Source organism: Oryctolagus cuniculus, chromosome 4, assembly GCF_051225735.1.
Source record: "Oryctolagus cuniculus isolate XC-2025 breed Fujian yellow rabbit chromosome 4, ASM5122573v1, whole genome shotgun sequence".
In the NCBI taxonomy this organism is placed as follows: Eukaryota; Metazoa; Chordata; class Mammalia; order Lagomorpha; family Leporidae; genus Oryctolagus; species Oryctolagus cuniculus.
Genome location: NC_142870.1, coordinates 4260112 through 4277608, shown reverse-complemented (window position 1 = coordinate 4277608; position 17497 = coordinate 4260112). Strand labels below are relative to the sequence as shown.

General features: G+C 48.5%; 1 long non-coding RNA gene across 7 annotated transcripts; it reads left to right on the top strand.

Annotated features, from left to right (window-relative positions):
- The first annotated feature begins 9339 nt into the window (after positions 1–9339).
- Positions 9340–15079, top strand: LOC127488494 (uncharacterized). Of its 7 annotated transcripts, none has more exons than XR_016232226.1 (3): positions 9340–10319; positions 11223–12197; positions 14227–15079. It is a non-coding gene; the product is annotated as an uncharacterized LOC127488494 (long non-coding RNA). The 7 variants fall into 7 exon arrangements; XR_016232224.1 differs by having other exon boundaries at positions 14209–15076; XR_011388322.2 differs by lacking the exon at positions 14227–15079 and adding an exon at positions 13078–13300 and having other exon boundaries at positions 9347–10319; positions 12072–12197.
- The last annotated feature ends 2418 nt before the right edge of the window (positions 15080–17497 follow it).

Genomic DNA, 17497 nt, shown 5'->3' with positions numbered 1-17497 from the left:
TCTGTCCTGGTTGCCCCTCTTCCAGGCCAGCTCTCTGCTGTGGCCAGGGAGTGCAGTGGAGGATGGCCCAAGTGCTTGGGCCCTGCACCCCATGGGAGACCAGGAGAAGCACCTGGCTCCTGGCTCCTGCCATCGGATCAGCGCGATGCGCCGGCCGCAGCGTGCCGGCCACAGCGGCCACTGGAGGGTGAACCAACGGCAAAGGAAGACCTTTCTCTCTGTCTCTCTCTCTCTCACTGTCCACTCTGCCTGTCAAAAAAAAAAAAAAAGAGTGAATCACAAAGATTTGATTCTTATTCACTTCCCAGTGTTAAAATACAACTTCTGGGCAGATCCTATCCTAAGCCTCTTATCAGATCACGGGAGGCAGCCCCTGCTACCAACACCTTGGCAGGGTCACTGGGTGTTAACACTCCCAGGAGAGTGCCTGGAGCTTGCAGACTCAGCAAATGCTGGTCTCCTGGTTTCACTGTATGTGCTGCCGAAGCGAGCACAATGCTGGTCTCCCCGCTGCCCTCCTACACAAAGCTAGAGAAATGGAGAGTACGCATGTGAGACTCGTGCACTGTGGACAGAGGGACAGAGGGACAGAGGGACAGAGGGACAGAGGGATGGAGAGGGCACCAAGACAAGCTCCTCGCTCTGCACCACCTTGCTCAACACCACGCTCATGCCCGTGGTCAGAAAGACAAGGGAAGTACCCAGCCCAAGCCCACTCCCTAGAATACCCACTGTGGCTGCTCGTAGTTAACCAGCATTAACAAGCTGCCTTCCTATAAGCTGTCTCAGGTAAGACTCTCGGACACCAGCTCTATTTGCATGGCTGAGAGAGGCTGAACTCACATGGGTCCAACTGAGGTGCCTCTGCCAGCGACGTGGAGCAGAAGGCTCCTGTGGGCCTCTCCACCAACTCCAGCCGAGGCCCTGGCCCTCCAGGCAGCACTGTCCCTCAGAGTCACTGTCCATCCCTCTTCTCTTTGTGGCCAGCTTCTCCAGACACTGAGAATCACCAGGACACATGGGCTGATTCCTCTCCCTTTATAGTCTCCTTTCTCAGTCTGAAACCCAGGGAAAGAAATGGAAGACCACAAGGGCCTAAAGCAAAACCCTCTTTTTTTCCCCTGAGGTTTTGTGCCTCCTCGAGGAGTGGCCAGGCCGCTGCTTCTCCAGGCTCTTAATGGAGACAGGACAGGGGACTCCAGAGGGGAACATTTTATCCAGGAGTATATTGTTTAAGTTCCCTTCAACTCTCCCAATTTATTTCTTAAAGAAATTGAAGACTGGGATTAGAGAGAATTTTAAATATAAACTACAAAACAATCTCTGCATTTGTAGGGCTCTCACTGGGCATGAAGGGACAGGAAGGCAGTCATTCTTTCTGGGTTAAAATGGAACAGGTGAGGGAGGAAATCCTCCCAAACTCCTCCTATGAGGCCAGCATCAGCTTAATTCCAAAATCAGAAAAAGATACAACAAAGAAAGAGAACTACAGACCAATATCCCTGGTGAATGTAGATGCAAAAATCCTCAACAAAATACTAGCTAATTGAGTAAAACAACACATCAGAAAGACCATTCACCCAGACCAAGTGGGATTTATCTCAGGTATGCATGGATGGTTCAGTGTATGCAAATATATATCAAATAAACAATGTATGCAAATTAATCAACAAATTAAAGAATAAAAACCATATAATTATCTCAATAGATACATAGAAATCATTTGATAAAATACAACATTCTTTCATGATAAAAAATAACCTTAAGCAAACTGGGTGTAGAAGGAACATTCCTCAACACAATCAAGGCAATATACAACAAACCCACAGAGGAAAAATTGGAAGCATTTCCACTAAGATCTGGAACCAGACAAGGATCCCCTCTTTTACCATTGCTACATTGCTATTCAGTATTGTTCTGTAAGTTTTAACTAGAGCCACTAGGATGTAACCAATCCCTGGAGAAATGACATTCTCTTCAATAAATGATGCAGGGAAAATTGAACATACAGGTTCAGAAGTATGGAACAAGACCTCTACCTTACCCCCTATATAAAAATCAACTCAAAATGGACCAAGAATCTAAATCTACCCCCTGACACCATCAAATTACTAGAGGAAAATATCAGGGAATATCTGAAAATCATAGGCATAGGCAAAGATTTCTTGGAAAAGATCCCAGAAACACAGACAATCAAAAATAAATAAATAAATAAATAAATAAACAAATGGGATTGCTTCAAGTTAAGAAGCTTTTGCCTTACAAAGGAAACACTCAGCAAAGTGAAGAGGCAATTCACAGAACAGAAGAAAATATTTGAAAACTATGCAACTGATAAAGGATTAATATCCAGAATCTATAAAGAGCTCAAGAAACTCAATAACAACAACAAAACAAACAACCGAGTTAAGAAATGGGCAAAGGACATGAACAAGCATTTTTCAAAGGATGAAATTCAAATGGCCAACAGACACATGAAAACTGCTTGGATCAATAGCCATCTGTCTGGCGCTGCAGCTCAACAGGCTAATCCTCTGTCTGTGGCGCCAGCACCCCGGGTTCTAATCCAGGTCAGGGTGCCAAATTCTGTCCTGGTTGCCCCTCTTCCAGTCCAGCTCTCTGCTGTGGCCCAGGAGTGCAGTGGAGGATGGCCCAAGTGCTTGGGCCCTGCACCTGCATGGGAGCCCAGGAGAAGCACCTGGCTCCTGGCTTCGGATCAGTGCGGTGTGCCAGCCATAGCGCACCAGTCGCAGCGGCCATTGGAGGGTGAACCAACAGTAAAGGAATACCTTTCTCTCTCTCTCTCTCTCTCTCTCTCTCTCTCTCTCACTGAAGCAAGACCCCTACCTTTCACCTTACACAAAAATTCACTCAACATGGATTAAAGACTTAAATCTATGACCCGACACCATCAAATTATTAGAGAACATTGGAGAAACCCTGCAATATATAGGTACCAGCACAGACTTCTTGGAAAAGACTCCAGAAGCACAGGCAGTCAAAGCCAAAATTAACATTTGGGATTGCATCCAATTGAGAAGTTTCTGTACTTCAAAAAAACAGTCAGGAAAGTGAAGAAGCAACCAACAGAATGGGAAATAATATTTGCAAACTATGCAACAGATAAAGGGTTGATAACCAGAATATACAAAGAAATCAAGAAATTCCACAACATCAAAACAAACAACCCATTTAAGAGACGGGCCAAGGACCTCAATAGATATTTTTCAAAAGAGGAAATCCAAAGGGCCAACAGACACATGAAAAAATGTTCAAGATCACTAGCAATCAGGGAAATGCAAATCAAAACCACAATGAGGTTTCACATCACCCTGGTTAGAATGGCTCACATTCAGAAATCTACCAACAACAGATGCTGGCGAGGATGTGGGGAAAAAGGGACACTAACCCACTGTTGGTGGGAATGCAAACTGGTTAAACCACTATGGAAGACAGTCTGGAGATTCCTCAGAAACCTGAATATAACCCTACCGTTCGACCCAGCCATCCCACTCCTTGGAATTTACCCAAAGAAAATTAAATTGGCAGCCAAAAACCTGTCTGCACATTAATGTTTATTGCAGCTCAATTCACAATAGCTAAGACCTAGAACCAACCCAAATGCCCATCAACAGTAGACTGGATAAAGAAATTATGGGACATGTACTCTGTAGTATACTATACATCAGTCAAAAACAATGAAATCCGGTCATTTACAACAAGATAGAAGAATCTGGAAAACATTATGCTGAGTGAATTAAGCCACTCCCAAAGGGACAAATATCATATGTTCTACCTGATTGGTGAAAACTAACTGAGCACCAAAGGGGAAACCTCTTGAAGTGAAATGGACACTATGAGAAACAGTAACTTGATCAGCCCTTGTCCTGACTGTTGATGTACTATGTAATACTTTATCCCTTTTAGTATTTTTTTTGTTCTAGTACTATTGGTTGAACTCTGTAATTAACACACAATTATTCTTAGGTGTTTAAATTTTAACTAAAAGTGACCCCTGTTAAATATAGGAGTGGGAATAAGAGAGGGAGGAGATGTACAATTTGGGACATGCTCAATCAGACTTGCCCCAAATGGTGGAGTTAGAAACGTGCCAGGGGATTCCAATACAATGCCATCTCACTAGTCCAAGTGATCAATTTCAGTTCACAATTGAACACACTGATAGGTCTAAGAATCAAAGGGATCACACAAACAAGACTAATGTCTGCTTATACTAGCAGATAGAATCAAAAAGGGAGAAAATGATCCATCGTGGGAAGCGGAATACACAGCAGACTCATAGAATGGCAGATGTCCTAAATAGCACTCTGGCCTCAGAATCAGCCCTTAAGGCATTCGGATATGGCTGAAGAGCCCATGAGAGTATTTTAGGCATGGAAAGCCAAGATACTCTGGCAAACAAAAATAAGAGGACCTGAATGAAAGATCTCCACGAGTGAGATCCTAGTAAAAAGAATGGGCCATCAAAGAAGGAGGTACTTTCTCTAAAGGGAGGAGAGAACTTCCACTTTGACTATGACCCTGTCAGAATAAGACCGAAGTCGGCGAACTCAAAAGGCTTCCATAGCCTTGGCAACTCATGACTAGAGCAGGATTTCATCATCGTATTTTGAGCGAAGTCTGCCAGGCACACCCAAAGGCACCACCAGCCTTAAGCCTCTCAAGCCTCTACAGAAACTTTTATCATAGTCCCAGGGAAGTCAAGAGTCCTGCCAATGTTGTGTGGCTAACCATTAGGGGGGCTAGAATTCGAGCTCCATCTTTGACTTTCCACCAAAGGACTTGAGACATCAGGGCGAAGTGGCCAGGATCATGGTCTTTCTATCCCGTTGATCTGGTTTCCAACCCCACCTCGGCTATGGACTGGTTGACCTTTGGAAATCCCTGTCTCTCTGTGCCAGAGTTATCTCATCTGAGAAATGGGTGTAGTAATGTTTCCCACTTTGGACAGAAGTGACAACTAAATGGAATATTTGTAAAAAGTCTGGGTGAGAGGCCAGTGCTTTGGTGCAGTGTGCTAAGATGCTGCTTGTGATGCCGGCATCCCGTGTTGGAGCACCAGTGTGAGTCCTGGCTGCTCTGCTCCCAATCCAGGTCCCTGCCAATGTGCCTGGGAAAGCAACAGAAGATGGCCCAAGTGCTGGGGCCCCTGTGTCCACATGGGAGACCCGGATGGAGTTCCAGGCCCCTTGCTTTGGTGTGACCCAGCCCTGGCTATTGTGATCATTTGGGGAGTGAACCAGAAGATGGAAGACCTCTCTCTCTCTCTCTCTCTCTCTCTCTCTCTTTCTCCCTTCCTCAAATAATTTAATTTTGAAAACCTATGTAATAGGGAGCACTAAATGAATACAGCCATTATTTACAGTTTTGAGTATTTTCTAATAGTCAAATTCTGATTATCCAATTCCGTGAATCATCAGCCATCCATTGCAGCCAATGGTGGAGTAAGCCAGCAGATGGAAGACTTCTCTCTCTCTCTCTCTCTCTCTCTCTCTCTCTCTGCCCCTCTTTCTCTCTCTGCGTAACTCTGACTTTCAAATAAATAAATAAATAAATAAATAAATCTTTAAAAATTTAAAAAAAAGAAGACTGGAAGGTAAACTTGTAATGTTGAAAACACACTTGTGTGTGATAGAGCCAGGGTTGAAGACGTGATGCAGCATAACCCAAACGCAATTTCCTGCCAAATTATTTGAGAGGATGCATTCATGGTTCATGATTTGCACACCTAAAAATACTTAGTTCAAAGTACTTGGTATTTGGGCATGTAGCTGAGATTATTTAGCTTTATTTAATATAATATATTTTGGGCTACAAATTATATAATGTTAACACCACTGCTTTGTACCCTGTTCCCACCTCCACTGATTGTGAAAATCACCTTATAACTCATCCTTTGACAGGTACTTACAATCTTGAATATAATCCTTAAGATAGCAGGTCTTAGCTTTTTATCGTAGCAATTGTTGCTCCGGAATCTGCACTGTACCCTTCTCTCAGAACCACGCCATTTTGGTTCTTTGGGCTCCTCTACCAGAGCCAAGATGGTGCCAGTGTCAGTAACCCTGCAGGCGTTATAAAGCTGATGGAATGCATTGCTCAGAATGCCTGCTGTGGTGGCTTCTGATGCACGCCATCATCACCGGCAGGATTAAGTCTGGAGCAACTTCTCTTTCCCCCGCTGACCATGGAGCTCCGACAGATTACTCATCTCCCACCCATCTCCTTCTCATGCCAAGCAAGAGAACGCCCACATTCAATGTCAGATTCAAGTACTAACAGTACCCCAAAGTTGGATTCTTTACCAATAGCCCTATTAATGGCTGCATCCCTGGGATGTGAGTGAGCCATTCATTACACACCAGTTTCTCACTAAGCGATAACATACTCTCTCCCTAAGAATCTACTGCAATCCCACGGCCAAGTGTCTACTCTCTATTGAGAACAAAGCCTCTAAGGAGAAATCGGATATCACCTCCACTTTAGCTGCTTGTATTAACCTATTGGAATGTGTTTGTTTGGTTTGGGTTTTGAGCTTTGTTAATTCTCAGGCTCAATTTTCTCATCTGTAAGGTGATGATAATGACCTCATCCAAGAGCGTTTGAAGAAACTCAGAGTTGGTGATGTCTGTGTAACCAGTGTACAGAAAATGCTGAACGTGGGAGGATGTAATCGAGAAGTTGTGTCCTGCTTTCAATTCTCTATCCCACATCATTGGGAGAATGTCTCAGGGAAGTTAGCCTTTCTAGTCAGCTTCAGGCATTTGCAACGTCTCGCCTAGCTGAATCCCCAAATTTCAGCATGTTATAGATTTTCCTGTGCTCCAGTCATGATTGAGGTTTGGAAATCCGCAAGAATCTTGGGCATCTTTTCATCCATGCATCACCCATCCATCACTGCTTCCTGGCTGTGGAAGGAGCCTGAGAGCTGGAAACAGCAGAGTGACTCCTGCGCAGTGGGCGCTGTCCATGGTCCTTCTCCACTGCAGGGGCTCCAGAGCCCGCCCCTTCTCAAACAACTATTCCACGGTTCTTAAGGAACCTGCATCATCTCCACCACCCCTCACCAGCCAAGAGACCTCCACAATGGCCAAGACACCCTTTCCTGACAACCCTGGAGGTGTCGGCCCCTCCCTTTGCTGTTGGGGAAGCTCCCACATTGAGACCACACCTGTGAGTGCCTTCCCTCGCTGTACGATGGGACAATAAAGCTTCTGCCTTCTTCTAGCCACCTCCTGAGCTGCCCTGGGAAGCACCTCCTGCAGCTGCTCCCATGGCATGAGCAGAAGGTAGCATGGCCAAAGTGACAAGATGTGTGTGCCCCAAACCTGATTGATGACCTGGGTTTGCATTCCAAATCCACCACCCACCAGCTGCAAAACTTGAGACAAGATCTCTCTGTGCCTCATTTCCTCTCAGTACAATGGAAATAACAGCAGTGCCTCGTATCCTGATGCTGTAGTTGACCTTCAGTACAGCTCCTGCCTTTGAAAGTCCTCCCTTGTCCACAGGGGCAAAGCCTGGACACTCAAATCCCAACCATCCAGGCCCGTGGGTTCCAGGTTGATCCTGCCATTGACCCAAGGACCAGGAGAAGGCAGCTGTCCAGGCATCAGCATAGGACAGTTTCCCACGCATTTCCAAGCATTCTCCTAAGAATTGCACACCAAGGAGCTGCAGACACATAAGCCCATGCCCAAGCCCCAGCCTGGCTTCACAGGGCTGCTGAGAGGGAGCGATGCCACGCGGTCAGCATTCCATCAGTGTCAGCATTCCTTGTTACTCTCAGCACTACTAATCAACCCACGGAGTCCCAGCTTCAGAACCGGAGGAGGAAGGGTCTAGCAGGGCAGCGCAACGTTCCCCCTACCGGAGGGAGGAGGCCATTGGTCTCACTGCTGCACCTGAACCTGAGTGGCAGACCCATGAGCACTGGCTTGGGGGAGCCTGTTTAGAACTAGGACAGAAATGAACGTGACCTTCACAGATGACACCCACAGAAAAATGAGCAGGCTTTTACCCTGCGATCTCACTTCAGCTTCTCCAGAGCAAAGTTCCCTCTCCAACGGCACAGGCCCTGTCCCTCCATCCAGCACCCAGTGGGGGCACACACGTGGAGGGAAGGCATGCAAATTCAGTGATGTCAAACCACTTCTTAGATTTCATTTGCAGACCCTGGGTTAAAGAATTTAGGGTAGAACCAAACCTTGAGAGCTGTTGCCATCACCAACTCCGTGCTAAGTGGTTTGACTGCAGGTGCTTTGTAAACCAGAGATGACTCCAGGGTGTTTGCCATCTGCACTGCCTGCAAAATTCAGCTCTGCAGGGAGTTGCCACAGCTTGCAGACTTTTGAGTATTTTGGCCATTAGATGTTGCAGATCTGTTGTCTGGCTAGGGCTGCTCTCTGCTTCCAAGTGGCTGCCTTGAACACAGGAGGGGAGAACTCTGGGCTCTCGCATGGGGGAAGGTGGAAGGGCAACAAGAAACCCAGTTCCAGGCCAGCGCCGTGGCTCACTTGGTTGATCCTCCACTTGTAGTGCCGGCATCCCATATGGGCACCAGGTTCTAGTCCCGGTTACTCCTCTTCCAGTCCAGCTCTCTGCTGTGGCCCGGGAAGGCAGTGGAGGATGGCCCAAGTGCTTGGGTTCCTGTACCCAACGTGGGAAACCAGGAGGAAGCACCTGGCTCTCACCTTCGGATTGACATATCTGCAGCCATAGTGGCCATTTGGGGGGGTGAACCAATGGAGGGAGGGCCTTTCTCTCTGTCTCTCTCTCACTGTCTATCTCTATTTGTCAAATTAAAAAAAAAAAAAGAAACCCAGTTCCGTTTGTCAACAGCACTAATCTAAAGCACCTCCCCAAATGTACCACCTCGCAACACTGTTGTCTTGGAGGCTACTTTCCCATACATAAATTTTGGGGGACACAGTCAGACCTTAGCCACCCTCAGAACTCTGTATCTCAATGGTCCATCACAACTGTATTTTAAAACCCTGGGGCCATATCATTTATACCTCTCTAATGATGCCTATTTAATGTTATAATAGCTCCAATGTCTCCTCCTGATCTACAATAAAAAATGAAACTTATCATTTGCATGGTTTAGTATTCCTGAGACAGTGTCTCTGTGTTGTGATAGTCCTCAATCCCTCTGAACCCCGAGGATGAACTGCGCTCATAGCGGCAGGGCTGTTGTCCCCTTCTCAGAATTGCCATTTACAATAAACAGAGGCTTCATTCATCAGCAAAGAACAAGTAGACCAGTGTCCCAGGCTTATTCTGTATTAAAACATTCAGGTCCAAAAATCATAACAGATTTGAGGGCAGTTGTATTTTGCCTTTCCCTTCATCTCTACCATTTTGTATATTATAAAAAACATGGGTTTACCAGTTGGGATACTATTTGTACAGTCAAAATTAATAGCATAAAAGGCAAATGTGGGAAATAATAGTGTTTCCTATGAATTATCTACATATACACAGACACAGGAACCATAGGACAAAAAATAGTTTTTCTTCAACCTTTCTAAGTTGTTGGATGGAACAGACCCTCGTGACAGAAGAAAGATCAACAAGGGAAAGTTAAACAAGTTTGTCACAAACAGTTCATATATGCAAGGGAGATACTGAAGGAATGGGGAGCTCTCCAAGGTGTGGTCGTGTGTTCTAGCTCACACAGCCTCTTCAGAGAACAGTCTATTGTTAGAGAAGCGACAAGACCAAGGCAAGGACCCGCGTCTCTAGGGGCAGCCGCTTGTGGACAGACGATTGAAGGCTGCAGTTAGGAAAGCTTAGCAATGCAGGTCCCTCCGGGCCACCCTCAGACCCGTGCAGTCCCATCGTGGGAGATGCCCCCGATGAGCCCCCCGGAATCGCAGTACCCCCATCGCACGGGCGCCGTGGAGGCAGTTGGTTGCTGCACCTCCTGGTTTTTCGGCTGTCGTGACTACCAACGTCTGTGGCTACCCATCTTGGCGGTGCTCTTGTGGCTTGGCACGGCTCGCCACTGGCCCATCTGCGGCGGGAGCTAGATAAACTGCATCCCAGGAGGGCAGCACCAGGCTCCCGTCCAGCGTGGCCTCTTCGCTATCTTCACAAGCACTCCTTGGAGACGCCGGCTCCCATCGTGGTGAAAACCATGCCTCTGGGTAAAACGGGAAAGCTCCACCATCATCCCTGAAGAGGAGAGGGCCTCTGAGGCAGCCCGGCTGGGGTTTTGGGGATAAATTCAGAGGCACTGGGAACCCGAATGCCGTGAGGATGGATCAATACCATCAGCGGCAAATGTGTGGCAGGTGAGGCTGCTGGACTCTCGGGGTTTTGGCCAGCGCAGTGCTGAGCTTCAGGATCTGTGGCTTCCCCCACCACTCGGGACTTCCTCATGCCGCACCCTTCCCCTCCCTGTCCCCCCCACCACCACTCGGGACTTTCTCATGTGGCACCCTTCCCCTCCCTGTCCCCCCCACCACCACTCGGGACTTTCTCATGTGGCACCCTTCCCCTCCCTGTCCCCCCCACCACTCGGGACTTTCTCATGTCTCACCCTTCCCCTCCCTGTCCCCCCACCACCACTCGGGACTTTCTCATGTCGGACCCTTCCCCTCCCTGTCCCCCCCACCACCACTCAGGACTTTCTCATGTCGCACCCTTCCCCTCCCTGTTCCCCCCCACCACTCAGGACTTTCTCATGTCTCACCCTTCCCCTCCCTGTCCCCCCCACCACTCGGGACTTTCTCATGTCGCACCCTTCCCCTCCCTGTCCCCCCCACCACCACTCGGGACTTTCTCATGTCACACCCTTCCCTTCCCTGTTCCCCACCACTCGGGACTTTCTCATGTCGGACCCTTCCCCTCCCTGTCCCCCCACCACCACTCGGGACTTTCTCATGTCGCACCCTTCCCCTCCCTGTCCCCCCCACCACTCGGGACTTTCTCATGTCGCACCCTTCCCCTCCCTGTCCCCCCACCACCACTCGGGACTTTCTCATGTCACACCCTTCTCCTCCCTGTCCCCCCCACCACTCGGGACTTTCTCATGTCGCACCCTTCCCCTCCCTGTCCCCCCCACCACCACTCGGGACTTTCTCATGTCACACCCTTCCCTTCCCTGTCCCCCCACCACTCGGGACTTTCTCATGTCGCACCCTTCCCCTCCCTGTTCCCCCTGGTCTGAACTGCCCAGGCCTCTCTCCTCACAGGCTCTCGGTGCAACCTGAGGTCTTCCCTGGGGACGTTTTCACGGCTTTCCTCTGAACGAGATCTGTCTACACCACTCACAGGTCGTCCTCACTGAAAAGATTCCACGCCCATGTCCTTGTCCAAACTCAGAGGTCCTGATAAACAAGGACCACACAGGACATTGTCTGTGTCGCCCCCAGCCTTTCACCCACGGGTGTCCATGTGATAGGGCCTCAATCATCGCCAGCCACGTGGCAGGGACCAGGGGCAAGGAAAAGACTCTGCTGTGCCCTTGCTGCTAAAGAACTCAAAATTCACCGTCTGTTGGACATTTGCAAGCAGGTGTTTAAAAAGCATGTTGCCTGCATGTGAGCAGGCTCTGGGGCTGGGCTGAGCCTCAGCCCACTCTAGGAGCTGAGTTGAACCGCACAAGAACGGCCAGACTTGGCACCCGCTGTCCTCAGAGCTCTGCTTCCCGGACAAGGTGATTTTAGCACCTTAGCCAGAGACGGCAAAGAGGCGGAGCCATTCGTTGCTCCCAGAAGTGATTCTCAGAGCAGTAATTGAACTTGCTGAAGGTGCAAAGGGGAAAATTGAGGCTGACGGGACACGTGATTTACCCAGACTGGTCAGGGCCGTCACGTTCTCTCACCTCCAGGGAGCTGTCAGCCTCCTACAAAACCCAACGGTGGGAGAGACCTCCACCACTACTGGGGCAGACGGGTAGGAATCTACACACTGTTTCTGGACTTGTGAAGTGGGGGTGATGACTACGTTCCAGGGCCATTGGGAGGATTCCGTGAGGCTGCGCCGTTAGCAAATGTCATAATTTGTGGGACCCTCTTCCACAATAATCCATCCTATTCCAGGAACTCTGTACCAAGGCAAGTCTGAGGTCAGCCAAACATCACTCAGGAGGGATCAGATGATTAAAAATCTCACAAGGAAACCAGAAGGCTATATTAATTCTCACAGTAACTACTGGATGTATGAACGTAAGTAATAAAAACCTTTCCATTGTAAATGTTACAAATACAGGAAGTACTTGACACATGTCTATACGGCTCCCTGAAGCTTTGAGTTTGGGAGTCAGAATTGTAAGACTCAAGAGATTGCTTCTTTAAACTTCAGCAAGTCCTTTGCGCTTGCTAGAATCTCTCTGGATTTCTGTGTGAACACAGGAAGCACAGATCTCCACCCTTTTCATGTGGTGTTGCTTCCAAAAGCGGAACTGGATTTAAGCGCCTGTTTGAATTGAAGGCAACAGCTATTAAAAACTCTTCAGAAGGTATGCCTGATGCATTTACTCCCGTGACCTTTTGACACCTTCTACCTGTGGTCAATAATTATGCCTCAGCTGTTTATAGAGCTTTGTGAAGCAGTGGACATGTATCGATTGTTGTACAACAATGTCATAAGATAGTTGCTAATATAATCCTACTTCAGAGATGGGAAAAGCAAGGCAGGAAGACTAAGACGGGTTAGGCTTTATAGCAGCAATACCTGAAGTTTTAGATCAAAGACATGAGTGCTTCTTTCTCTGGGACTTCTGACATTAATTTGTACTTTATTTCTATTCAAATTAAACATTTCATTAGAGAGGTAAGTTTCTGGGAGGTTATGTACAGAGAGCTCTTGACTAGTTGAAAATGCACAAAGTAAGTGCGCGTGTAGCATGAAGAGGACGTGAGTGACCAACCAAGTGGCTGCCTGGGATAGGTCTTAGGGAAGCAGCCTCCATGTCATTTTGTGCCCACTGTGTCCAGGTTCTCCGTTGTCTTAGCATCCCCTGGAGCTGGAGGGCTCGTTTGCTTTGATGGCAACATCAGATGCATCACTGGCTCATCTGTAATGCTAAACCTTTTATCTCAGAAGACTTAAGAATGAAACCGGGGGGCCCTGCTGTAACTGCCAGGGCAGAGCTGGCGTGTTGGGGAGACGTGCACGTGGGGTATGCAACCGAGGGCACGGGATCACGACTTCATCATTCCTGAGCAGCTGACGCGCACCGTTTTAGAACCAATCCCTCGAGACAGACATTCGGCACAGCAGGCAGGACACAGCTTGGGAAGCCCACATGCCATATTGCCTGGGCGCGAGCCTGCTCCCATTCCTGATTCCAGCTTCCTGCAGGGCGATGGATGAAGGCTCCAGTGCTTGGGCTCCTGCACCCGTGTGGGAGAGTGATAAGGAGTTCCAAGCTCCTGGCTTCAGCCTGCCCCATTCCTGGCCACTTGGGACATTTGTAGAATAAAGCAACAGATGAAAGGTACTCACTCTCTCTCTCTCTCTCTCTCTCTCTCTCCCCCTCTGTGCCTTTCAAACACATTTTTAAAATAAAGGAATCAATCTTTCTTCTGAAAATGGAGGTCATAAATATTGCTTAGATAAAAAGACTGTTTCGTGAGTGACGAGTTTAGCTGGAAGCCTGGCAAGTGGTAGATGTTATGTGAACTCCTGTTTAGTAAACATTTGAAAGTCAAGTTCCCTGTACTCTGGGAGAAGGTAAGGGTGATAGTCCTTAATGTCTGTAATGGCAAGAGGGGTTTCAGGATGAGCAGACTTACCAGGCTGGTGTAGAAAAGATAAGTTGAGCTTAGCAGAAAGTTTAGAAGGGATTTTGCTATCACAAAAAGCCTGCAGGGAATGGTGACACCTTGGGCTCTTGGGGTCACCTATAGCTTTGCAGGCAGTGCTAGGAGTGTCCGGCAGTGCCAGGGAGTTGAGGGCCGATGGGCGTGGGCTGCCAGTGAGGAGAGCCTGTGCGTGCACAGTGCCAGGGGACTGAGTGTGTGGCCAGGCAATGAGCAGTCCTGGAGGGGGAGGCACCTGCTTGGATACGGGCTTCAGGGGTGAGGACGCTGCACCTCCCATTCTGCACCAGAACGAGGGGCACCAGAGAGGAACTGAACTTGCTGGACATTTATATGCTGTAAATGAGTTTGCGAGGAAAACAGGAGTTAGAGCCGGCACGCATCTGGTTTTGTTTTGTTTTGTTTTTCCAAGCATTACATCTCGTCTCAGGATGAAGACCACGGGGAGACGTGAGGCTGGCCTCTGTAAGTCCTTGGTGAAGACGTCTCACATTCTTGTGAGACCATGGAGAACCATGAGGAAAAGTTTGGAGAAGCAGGGGAATTGTGACCGGCGGGACACATGCTTCCAGAGCGCCCATGAGTGGCTGCTCCAGGGATCAGTGCAGACAAACCAAAGGGTCATGGTCTGACTTCTGGAGTCCCTATCATATCTGCAAGTTGGCAGGACCGTGTACTGACCACCTGTCTGTACGGTGCTGGCTATCACCGGTAGCCTGGACTCTATGTGTAGGACCAAGCTCCAAAACCATGGCTAAAGCAGGAGTTCTGTTTGGGAAGACAGCAAGTTCCGGAGATGAGTGGTGGTGAAAGCAGCACCACAATGTGGATGGATTGAACACCAGGTTCGGCTAAAATGGTGAGGATGGTAAATTTTTTTGCTAAATGCACTTCATCAAAATATAAAAATACAAAAAAAAAGTCATGGCAAAAAGAAATCGATTTAGTATATGCAAATAAATTTTGGAGGAGCGGCTAAAAGTCAAAGTCATGTGTGTCTTACCTCTTATTGTGACACATTTTGGGGGTAGAGTTTTCAATTCAGTCGTGGTGAGTCTGAAAATGAGAACCCACGTGGAGAAGGCACTAGGAAGCTTCATTTCACATCTTTGTCGGTTTTTCCCCACACATTGTTTAGTGCAGGCAACTCAGGAAAAGAGAACTTTAAGTCACACGGTATCAATGACAAATCCGAGTAACACGCTGTATTAGAGCAGTAATGGGGTTGGTGACTGACCTGGTGACGACACCTGTGTCTCACACTGGCATGCGGGAGTTCAGGTCCCACCTCCGCTGCCTGCCAGTACAGTTGCCAGGGGGGCAGTAGATGGTTGAACTAATTAGATTCCTGCCACCCGCGTGGGAAACCTGTGGTGAGTTCCCAGCTCACAACCTTAGCCCTAACCCCAGCTCAGCTCCAGCTGTTACACGTGTTTAGGGAGTGAACCAGTGAATGGGAGCGCTCTCTCTCTCTCTCTCTCTCTCTCTCTCTCTCTCTCTCTTGTTCTCTCTCTCTCTCTCTCTCCCCCACCCCGTGCCTCTCAAATACATAAAAATTAAAATGATGCTTGAGTCATTAACTTACAAAATAATTAATATATAAATTATGCTAACAAAGTGTGTAAAGTCTGCTTTAACATACTTGACGTATTATGAAGATATTTCATTTTCTATATATTTTGAATCTACTTAACTTCTTTTAATCACTTTTAATCAGATGTCTCCATGAGATTTAGAAGTTTTACCATATTGTTTACAATTTCATTTTAAAAAGTACAATATATACTAGTTCTACTACTGTCAAATATGAAGCCAAATTATTTGAATTGCTAATACAAAGATCAAGAACAGAATTGAGGAACATTTCAAGTTAGATAAATGGCCAGAAATTAGGGTTTTTTTTTTAAATTACTTCAATAACATAACTGGAAAAATCCTTTCATACATCAATATTTTAAAATAACATCCACTTTGCTATTAATATGTACAAAAATGGAAAACTTTTGTGTAAGAAATCAAAGAAAAATCAGGAAATGGAGGAATTTTTGAGAAGGAAGCATGGGCACGGTTGGCTATTGGCTCCTGGGTTTTCTCCTGGGTCCCAGCATGCGTGGCTGGGGTATCTGGTCTCCACGCCCCATCCCGTCCTCCGCAAAACGACTCAGCTCCCAGTGGAGGAGCAGCAAAGCAGGCCACGGCAGCAGTGGCTGATGTTGCCAGTGCTTCGGACCTGATCCACCATGCACTGAGCCGATCGGTTCTTCCAGCTGTAGGTCCGTCCCCGTCAAGCTCGCTCTGTTAGCCTGCTTTTGGTGCTATAAGAGGATAGCCAGCTGGGAAACACTTTGTAAGGGAAAGAGGTCTATTTAGCTCGCAGCTGAGCAGGTTGGAGGGTGTGGCCCTGGCCGTGGCTCAGCCCTGGCGAGGGCCCCCCTGGCTGCGCCACATCACGGCGGATCTCATGAGCGGGAGAGGTCTCACTGCAGTGCTGAGAGGCAGGAGGCTGGGGTCCCAGCCCCACCTGACAGCCTGCTTCCGGTGACCTCTGAACTGCCACTGGCTCCACCCCTTAGTGATCCGCCACTTCTAGGACCACATCTCCCACAAGTCAACCCTGGCAGGACAAACCACTCCCAAAGTGACAGAGAGACACTGTGCTTGTCACATGGGATGAGGCAGTACCAGGCCATCAAAGACCCAGCAAGAATCAGAAGGCACCACACAGGGTTATTCGGAGAGAGGTCAGCGAAGGGACCACCTCCACAGGCAGGGAGACGAGAAGGGCCGCACAGCGCGCAGAGCGGGAGGCTGAACCCTGCACCCAACCCCTCTTCCTTCCGCCATCGCTCTCCCACCCTTGTCTCCGGGGGTGGAGCCCTTGGGAATCCAGTGGGCAGAGGCACTTGGAGCTGCGTCCAGCAGGGTCAGCCTCTAGCTCAGCAGAAGCAGGAAACCCCCGCCTGGGTCACCCACCCACAGGCAGCCCGGAGAGGACGTGGGTTTTCCTTTTCCCCCAGCAAGGCTGGATCCACATAGCAAGCCCACACCTGGGCTTCTCGCCACATGGCTTCATTTCTTTATTATGCTGTCACGAGACTTTGTCCTACCGAACGAAAGGTTTTCCTACCCATCAGCTCATGCCCGCGGCGAGCCAATTCTTTCGGGTCCGGAGTGCCCTGTGCTGCCAGCGCGCTGCTTCCCACAGCCCCAGTGCCTTTGTTTCTGACCAAGGCCTTGCTCCTCATAATCCTGAATTAATGGACCGGCAGGAGTAGCAGGTGGCATCTTCTTAAATAAAGTGATGACAGAGATGCCAACAAGTCGCTGGCTTCGGGTAGGTCAACCGTCCTTACCAAAATCCAGAATGCTATGTTGAGGGGGCCAGCCAGCCGTTCTGAGGCATCTGACCTGGTCCCCAAACTCATTTCTCCCCACCCCGTGATAACAACCGCTCACTTTAATCAGATGGATGCGAGTCCTATCCTCAAGTCTCCGGGAGCCCATTGGTGCTGCTCCTGGCCCAGAGCGCCCACTGGGCTCCTTGTCACCCCTCATGAGCACTGAACGTGCGCCCCAGTCCTCCACTCGGAGAGCGGCACAGCAACTGAACATGATCAGTGCAACCTGCATTGTGAGGACTGCAGCAAGTGGAGCGTAACACTCCCACTGAGTCTCTCTCTGTCTCTCTCTGTCTCTGTCTC